Raw genomic sequence first — 9,399 nt, 5'->3', positions numbered from 1 at the left:
GGAGAATTTATTGTCTGGAAAGCATGCTGCAGGAGATGAAGGGTGTCTGTGGATGATGCTTCTAAAAATGAACAAAAAACTCTGAGGACAATCCCCAAAGCATAATTTAATACGGAAGAGAAAACACCTTTTGTTTGCAACATAACTAATATGACTTTAATCAGGAGAGGCTGTTGCCTGTAATTGAGGATTCCCTGGTCAGGACAATAAAATTACAAACACTACAGCCTTGTAGTTAGCCTGCTCCTCACATATTTAAATTTAATTCAGTCTGTATGGGAGAGCTGCTCATACTACAGGCAAAGAGCTGCCAAGACACTGCATCAAATTCCCTTTCCAGTTAGTAGAGTTGACCTTGCACATATGCACAGTGATCTCGGCATCCACTCAGAAATCCTCCAGCCTAGGACTTTTTCAGGGAAGTCACAATGCAACACAGTTATCAGATGTGTTTACTTTTCATTTCCCCAACTCCAAGGCAGAGGAAGGTGACTTTAAGGGATTTAAGCAGGATTCTTATTCAACTCAACATGGCTATGGTTTCTCTTTGTGTAACTAATTCCTGAAATTTTAGTAACTTTTTTTTTTTAAGGGCCGTTTTGAATTTCTTTACTAATTATTGGATCTTGAATGCCAGGATTGGGATACCTAATAAACATTAAAATACTGCTGAAAATTGGCTTATGTTTGACTATTACACTGAGATCACTGGCATTTGTCAGTTATACACCAGCTTGGTAGAGCTTTTTCACTGGTGTGCAAAAAGCAGTTTTCATATGTGTAGCAGCCAACAACTCTCTTGTTGCAAGTTGTCTTTTGTAGGGCCAGAAATTATTAAAAGTTACACACGGCATGTGATGTCATTAAATCACAAGGTTACAGTGAAAAAGTAACTCAGAATTCATCAAGAACTCAGCAGCAGCTCAGGTGTACTGCTTACCTGCTACACTCCATCACAGGATTAAGAAATTTCTTACTATTTTATCGCACATACTTAAATTTATTCTTTAACCTTACTCTGTGTTGAGAGTCAGTCTAGAAAAGGCTAAAGAGAAAAAGTTTTATTTGAAAGAAAATTGTCCTAGTGAAAAGTTAAGATTTTAACCGCATTCTAAGTACAAAGCCCAGAATTTCTACCCGTTTCACAACTTGCACTACGCCAGATGAACTAAGTTTGTGAAAGAATTGGATGTGCGCTGAGCATCAGAGCTATTTCAGGTGATGAATTCATATCTCAATTTGCATGGAACTCTTTACCATGGAACACACTCTACCAGCACCACAAGACAAAGTGAGAAATGTCTTTCTAATGTTTCTATTCTGCAATTTATTTTCTCCTTATCTAAGGAAGGGAAGGAAAAAGTTACCTAGTGCAACTAAAAGTCTTTAGACACAGTACATTGGAAAGCTGCTCTTCAGGTCAAATGCTTGCAGTAAACTGTCTGGCTAAGCAAGTTGGAAAATTAATCCTCTGGAAAGCAAATCCATTGGCACAACTTCACCAACAGTAACATCACGTTTAAGGAATCCCTGTTCCTGTATACTGCTGAGACTGCTGGACAACAAATAGTGCTCCAATTCCACCGGGCTATATATTCCAACAAATGCAAGATGCTACGTGACTCAGGAACGACTGTCATATTCGTGCTGAAGTTCAGTTTCTTTATGCAACTTTTTGCTTCATGCTTCAGTGGTTAAGCAGCTGCAGTCAGGAGGAAGAGACAGACAGGCACGTGGTGATACGCAACAGTGATAGTCAATAGGAGTGCGCCAGGAAATCTAACACGCAAAAAAAAAAAACAACTCCCTGTCTTTTCTTGAGATCTCACAATGATCACTATAATAATGGATTCTCCTAAGGCTTTTAATCTATTGCCTAGAGATAGACACACAATGGATCTGTCCATGAGACTGAAAGAAAACTTTATGAGGGTGATATTATATCCTTCAACCATCAGGAGCCATCTGAACTTAGACCAAGGTAAACCCTCTCTTCTTGTTCAGCAATTTGAAATAGCAAATTGTACTCTCCTATAGTGGAGAAAAATCTTTGTTAAAGTAAAACAGAAAGCTCAAACTCCACAGGCATTGCAGGCTGATGGGCTTTAACTGCTGTTTTCCGTGCCTGATAACGGGACAAATCGACTACGTACAATCCAAAAAGAGCGTGGATAGAAATCACGGTCTTCTCTCTCCCTGACCAGGTAAGTTTACACTCCAGTGGTGACACCCAAAAGAAGTTCCTAAATAAATAGTTCAAATACACTATATTATGTCTTAGGACAAACAGATAGAAACATTACCAGCTGCACAATGGAAAAAAAATAACCCAAACATCCTATATGGCTGGGATGAAGGTTGGACTAGATGATCTTCAGAGGTCCCTTCCAACCCCTAACATTCTGTGATTCTGTGATTCTGTTTTTTAAAGGGTTCACCAATTACTCACCAGGTCTTTCTATTAAAAACATAATAATCTATTTTTAATTGTTTTATACACTCATTCATTTCATTTACATTTCCTTAAATGTCTTCCTATTATCTGTGTTTGTACAGTAACATATATATTGCACAAACAACACAAAACATTGCTATTACGGAGTAGTCGAAACAGGTATTTTTCAAAAAAGCTATATTTATAGGAATTAATATAACTTATTTCTACTGGGCCTAAATATAAAGACAGGTGATAAAAATTATATTGTTTATATAAATGTATTCTATTGTAACGTTATAAAATCAAAACATTTTTATCTGTTGAGTGAAGCTACAAGAACTACACACACTCTTTTGGCATTCAGTCGCCGGCCATCCAAAGGACACTCTTTACAGCATCCTAGAGAACCTCTGGGGGATACTCAGAGAGATACAAGCCATATTAACCAACTCACTTAGTGCTCACTGCACTACAAACACAAGATATTCAGTTTCCCTTGTAAAAGGAACAAAGATCATATCAATAAAGTATTTTGCACGAATTTACGTCATTTCAAGAACTAACAGTCCGTTATAACTGTGATGTATGTCATATATACCTGACAGCTCCTTAGCAAATTAAATAAGTCATCTTACCACCAATTTACAGTGATGTAGCCAAGACCTAAGTGTTAGTTATTCCAAAAATAACTTTCAAAGCAGAAAAATCTTTCTTGAATTCGTACTGCTTGTACACAGCTGGTCATGATGAAGTCCACTGCAAAATAATATTCTTTCTTTTAAATACAAAATAAGGTTTGTTCTCTCAACAAGAACACACATACCTGTCGATAGAATTTCTCATACACAGGATTTGCACTCGATAGCTGTAAAAGAGAGAGAGAGAGAAAATTAAGCCTAAAGATCCAGATTTCAATTCCTCTCTCCCTGGATAAATATATAAAACACTTTTTGCTGGTCTTCAAAGAAGCACTAAGCATTCATATAATTCTATTTATTCTGTAGAATGATGAGGACTATGACAGCTCTTCATATGGTAACTTTTAGAAGGCTAACTTCTTGCTTTGGAGTCAGTGATACTAAGCACTATCAGATTACCATCAGACAAGTCACCAGGTTAGGCAGTAGGAAACAAGAATTCTTAACGAAAAAAAGAAACCTTATATGACAGGCTAGGAAGTGCTCTCTAATGAGTACAAAGCAATATAGCTTTATTTTATTATCCACTACATCATCTTTAGAATTTAGTGTCATATGCAAGTAGTCTGTAAAACATTCAGATATCCAAATTAACTCCTGGATTCACAATTAAAGCCACAACAACGGTACTAAATTGAGAGAGTAATATTTTAACTTAAGATTTTTTTTGTAACTTGAATCATTGCCAGAGATAACTTCTGCTTTAATTCCACTGCCATCTACCTGACATTCAGTGCTCAGAGGAACTAAGGTGGACAAGGATAAAAAAGCTTCTTCAGAAAAGGCTTTCTTGATGAATTTATTTTTACACCATTCCTAGAAACTCTGAAAAAGTCCAAAGCCTGAAACCATGCAAAACCTAATATGTTGGCCTACGCCAAATACCCTTGTCCAAGAGATTCCTAACCAATGTATTTCCAGGGTTAACTCTCTTGCCCAACGTAAAGAGGTACAGAATCAGATACTATTTTCATGACATGCATGCCCCTAAATCAAAGATTGTGTGCATGACTGGGTAAATTTATGCAGAGGATAACCCTAGAATTATCACACTGTGTTGTCCTCACAATCGCAGCTGGAACAACTGAGCATAACACAAGTTAATTAAACAACACATACACAAAAACCCAATCAAACAACTCCGTAACTCCAAATATCACTGAAAAACAGAATTCTCCCTCCTAAGAGGATTATGATCTTAAAACCCAGCTTAAATAAAACCACGTACATTTTCCTACAGCAAGAGCTAACACAGTTGCTCCTGTGGCTAAGCGCTTAGATGTTCACAGCTACTGATCATCAAAGATTATTAAGAGGGAATGCCTAGTAGAAATCAAGAGTTTAGTGTGACCCTGTTCAACTACAGAAAGTGTGTGGTACCACCAGAACATCCTGAAAGAGAAATTATACAGAAGAGCTAGAAATTACAGGAGAACTTTCATTCAGACCTTGACACCTGCTTATTCAGCAAGCGTGCTGCCCCAGCGACACTCCGTTTTGTCCAAGAGCTGCATCGTGTTTCTGGTTTTCCAGTTGTTTTGGGGTTGGGTTTTTTGTTTTGTTTTCCTTTTTCTTTCTTTTTGCGGGGAGGGTGGGTTGGTGAGGTTTCGTTTGTTTGTTGAGGAGTGGGTGGGAAACACCTCTCGCATAGTCAGACATGAAAAAATCATATATAAGCTGGGAAAACATCATTGGTATTCACTGCAATACCTCCATTTATACAGCTTAACCTTGCTCTGACTTTGCTCTTGCACCCACAGACTTTTTTTTATTTCAGCCACCAACTAAGCAGGCATTTACACGTTCCTTAGAATAGCCAGATGAAATACATTTAAGTTTTCCCAGACTTCTGGCTACCCTAACACCACTATAACAACACTTTCAATCACTTTCCAACATGCTCCAAAGCATATTGTGCTTGCTTTACCAAATCTCAGATGCTGTATTTATCATCTCAGCTACACTTTCAAGAGCAATCTAGACGAGTAGCTCTCCTAAACATTCAAGTATTTGACTTACTAAGTACTATTACTTCATTATAATGTAAAAGCATAGACACAGAATCAAATTAAAGCTACGAGTAGAAAATTAGAATGGAGTTGGCCAGTGCAGATGCTGGAAGTATCAATTCTCATGCATCATCCCTCTTGCCCAATATCACCCTTTGTTCAGCCAAATGTTTCATTATTACAGCCAAACCCATCATGTTTCCTGGACAGGAAGCATCATGTTTTCATTGCGGGACTTCATCATGAAGTGCAACACAATCTTTTCATTCAGTACTTACAAATCAGTAATTGTAATTTATTTCACTAGTGTTTCCAATGTTCATTTTAACATCAGTATCACTGCAGCAACTGGAATTTCTGGTGATGCCAAACAGAATAATAGTAGTAAAAAAAGTTGCCCAGACTATTTTGTTAGCAACAGGTTTGAGTTTTTACCCCACAGTAAAACAACAGATGCACAGTCTAGTATAGTCTTCTGAGACAAGAAGAAAAGTACTGCTCAACGTCTTTTAAAATGCTGTAGAATGTACCTGGCAAAATTCTTATGTGATTTGTACCAACAAATTGCAGAGAGTAATTTCAACTTGTTTTCAATGCAAAAAGGAGGAAGGAAGAAAAGGTCAGACTCCACAGCATACAAAAACAGAAATACGTAATTATGACTCCATTTAAAAGTTTATCACTCACTAAGAGCAACATCTGTTCTAGTAATTATAACGTGTGTTACAAGCCTATGAACTTTAGAATACTAACCCAGGAAATAAACAACACCTTCAGGGACACTCATCTTTTTCATCTTCTGTTGTCAATCAAGCCCCATGTTTTCATCCCTCTGGCACACTCACATTTAGGTGTAATAAGACCCTACTACCAGTCTGTCCACCCCATCCATCCTCAGCCTTCCTTCACACAAAAAGTTTAAAAACAAACAAAAAGCTGTCCATTGAGAAAAACAAAAATATCTTTCCACTTCAACCCAACTGAGATAGAAAGGGGAAAATAACGTATTCTATTCTGATTAAAATCCAAAAATACTATATTCTACCACGAAGCAAAGCGTTAGGATTCATTTTAAGAGTTTCCAGACCAAATGACACAATCTAGTTGTAAAGATTCTTCATGCCAAAAAGCAGGTAAGTTTATAATGCAAGCTGGTTTTCTTACAATGCCCTTTCCAAACAATAAGCAACCTGTCTCTTTTCCCCCCCACTGCTTTTCTGTCTTATCAGAAGTGTTTCAAGGTAAAGCCTTCTACTACTTTACATTGCATAACCAAGCGCATCTCCTACAGCAATAACTGAAGTAAAGACAAGAAAATATTTACTAAGTATTTATACACAAATACTATTAAGTACTTCAAAATTCAGCACTTTGATTCCCACTGAACAGCTGAAATGTACAAAAACTCTGCTGTCTTCTCTCTCCATAGATATCTGTCACTGCATAATTAGAGAATGGTGCGATTTAATTGTCAAATTGCTGCAAGAAACCTCCACCATCTTCTAATCAGTACTGAACAAAGCCTGCATAACATGAAAGAGTAGCTCTGCTGCCTTTTTAGATGCAGCTACTCTCTAACAGGGTGGATGCAATATCAGTCAAAATAAGTTCTATCTGCTTTAGAAGCAGTCAGTGTCCTTTATAAGCAAATACAGACACACACACATGCATACTCAGATTTCCTCATCTTTCATGGAGGATCGAAAGAGGAACAACAGAACTCTCACTTCAGTAAAAAGAACAAACCAAGATCTTAATTTTATCATTTGGTTGATCTCGTGAAAATCAACTGAGACTTGCAGCTAATTATGACACAAATTGATACTACACGCCTTTGTCTTGTTTACCAAAGTGGCTCATAACTACTTTTAGACAACTATCATATTTTTAAGAAAAAGTTTTTATGATATCAGGAAGACAAGCACAAAAAGTTATCTTCCTGTTCTCCCTGAATATTCCTTTACAGAATATTTCATTCCTTCCCCCCTCAATCACACACAGTAAATTTTTCAGGATAAACCACTAGATCCATTTTTAAGAGCAACACAAAGTTCATGAATCTCTGAATTACATCAGCTTGCTGCAAACAGATCTTCCCCACTCTCCACACGTGTTTTCTGCATCTTCAGTTTTCTGTTCTTCCTCTCCAATTTCTCTAAATGAAATAGGCCAGATAAGCAAGCAGCTTTGGAAGGTCAAAAATAAAACTCCTCACACTGACTATAGTTTAATTTGAGTTTTCCAACAACAGGTGACAATTTGTGAGACAGGAACAGCTCTTCTCACTGTTGTTGCTAGCTTGTTTCCAAACTAAAGGCAACCAGGATAAAAACATCCACTTGGCAGAAGTTTCCCTAGAAGTTTCATACTAAATTCGGTTATGCTTAGACCAGAACACTTACTGAGCAAACTCAAGTGGCAACAAGATGTTGCAGAATGGATTCAAAACGGGGAGATAAAAGATACTTTGGATTTTTACTACACTGGAGGGAGATGAGGGAGATAATCACCTTCAGTTTGCAACACCTTCACAAGCATACTTGGTGTAATAAATTTCACCACAGCTACACAGTCCCAAAATATTTTTACTAATCAGTCAACATATCACACTTAGCACCAAAAAGCTTTGAATTACTTAAACGGCGCTTTCAAATAGAGGATGTCCAGCCCTCCCAGACACTGCACCTGCAAAGTAGTCTGAAAATACCCTGGTCTCATCTGGAAATACCCAGCTTCCCAGCCACGTTACATCACTCTCAAAGCAAACATGGGAAGGGGAAAAGAAAATCAGACACAATTGTGAGCTTGAGTGCAGGTTATTATGCCTCTCACTCCCTGCACATGGTCTACAGCAGAAATTACCGATCTGCACACTTTTTATTGCTGGTGTTTGTAACCGATCTAACTACACCCCCCCTGCTCCTTGTACTGTTATTTTCACTTCCTCATGCTCATCTAAATAAATTCAGAATGCTTCAAAATTTGTTATGACTTCATAATCCTGAAACTCCAGCAGTCAGAGCCTGCACTGAAGAATGATCTTCAGGCTTGCTTGATTCTCTAAGATGATTTTTATAAAATACAACAAGAAAAAACAACAAAAAAAAAAGAAAGCCCCACACAAATGGTCAACAACAGCAGAAATAGCTTCCTCAATTTAACCACTGATGTAAGCTGTAGTCACAATGGTTTTAAGGATATCGGCAGTATTTCTGCCTCTGTCAACATCATCACATTTGTATTTAGTCCCCCTTCCATGTGACCAAAAAAAAGTAAATAAATTCTACAATGAAAGGATTACACAGCCTGTAAGCAATAATGTCTTGCTGTAGAACACACCAGAGTAGACACTCCTCCCCGCTCCCCAAATAAAGAGCCATAACAGCCCATGACTTTAGACCAACATAATTAAGGCTGACAGTCCATGAAAACTTTTTTCCTCTTCACCAAGGAGATGATTTAAACTTTTTTTCTTTTGATGTTTAAAAGGAGACACAGAAAAGGCTAACCCAATATTTTTTAGTATTAAAGCAAGTTTTCACAGAAGGTACTATACTTCATTACTACTTATCTTTAAACACACATTTATCTTCTCCACATATTTGAAGTACATCTCTTCACTGAACTATCCCCTCCTTTCTTTCCTTGAACTAGTTGATGTTTTTCTCAAGTCACTACATGAGTAACTGCAAATTGAGCGGCCTTGCTGTCAACTTTGGAAGTTTACTTCTATGTGCTTAAGTGATTCACGCGTATTTACCAGTGTTACTTTCTGTAATATCAGATTGAAGCACTCGACACCAGGAGGGCATGCACCAATACACCCATCCCAGGCTTAAGTCCAGTAGGAATGCAAATTCCTCATGTCACTGCTAAACGAAACAAAAAAAAAAAAGAACCAAAAAGCACAGTTTATTAGCTATCAAATCTCTAGGGAATAACATGGGCTGACAGTTGGACTTCATGATCTCAGAGGTCTTTTCCAAACTTAATGATTCTAAGATGTAGTTCTAACAATACAGAGTAATTTGTATGAGGCAGTTCTACTACCATCAGGAAAAAAAAAATAAAAATACAAGCAACAAAGACTTAGGCAACGTGAGATCACCTGAGCATGCAACGGTGCCAGGATCCCAGCCTGTCACCTGCAAACCCCTTCGCTACTCGGCACCTGCACAGGCAGGACGCACCAGCAGCGTATCCTCACGCCACGGGGCCCACCAAGAAAAGAAGGTAAAACGTCTTCCAAGCACCT

General features: G+C 37.8%; 1 protein-coding gene across 1 annotated transcript in view; it reads right to left on the bottom strand.

Annotated features, from left to right (window-relative positions):
* EPS15 (epidermal growth factor receptor pathway substrate 15) overlaps positions 1 to 3,299 on the bottom strand; it is a 42,286-nt gene extending 38,987 nt beyond the window's left edge. Inside the window, exon 1 of the mRNA XM_009867972.1 lies at positions 3,261 to 3,299. The gene's annotated coding sequence lies outside the window, so the exon portion shown is untranslated. The remainder of the gene's footprint in view (positions 1 to 3,260) is intronic.
* Between the last annotated feature and the right edge of the window lie 6,100 nt (positions 3,300 to 9,399).

The sequence above is a fragment of the Apaloderma vittatum genome, unplaced genomic scaffold, assembly GCF_000703405.1.
Source record: "Apaloderma vittatum isolate BGI_N311 unplaced genomic scaffold, ASM70340v1 scaffold21274, whole genome shotgun sequence".
Taxonomy (NCBI): Eukaryota; Metazoa; Chordata; class Aves; order Trogoniformes; family Trogonidae; genus Apaloderma; species Apaloderma vittatum.
The sequence above is the reverse complement of the archived record's forward strand: the minus strand, read 5'-3'. Positions and strand labels throughout refer to the sequence as shown.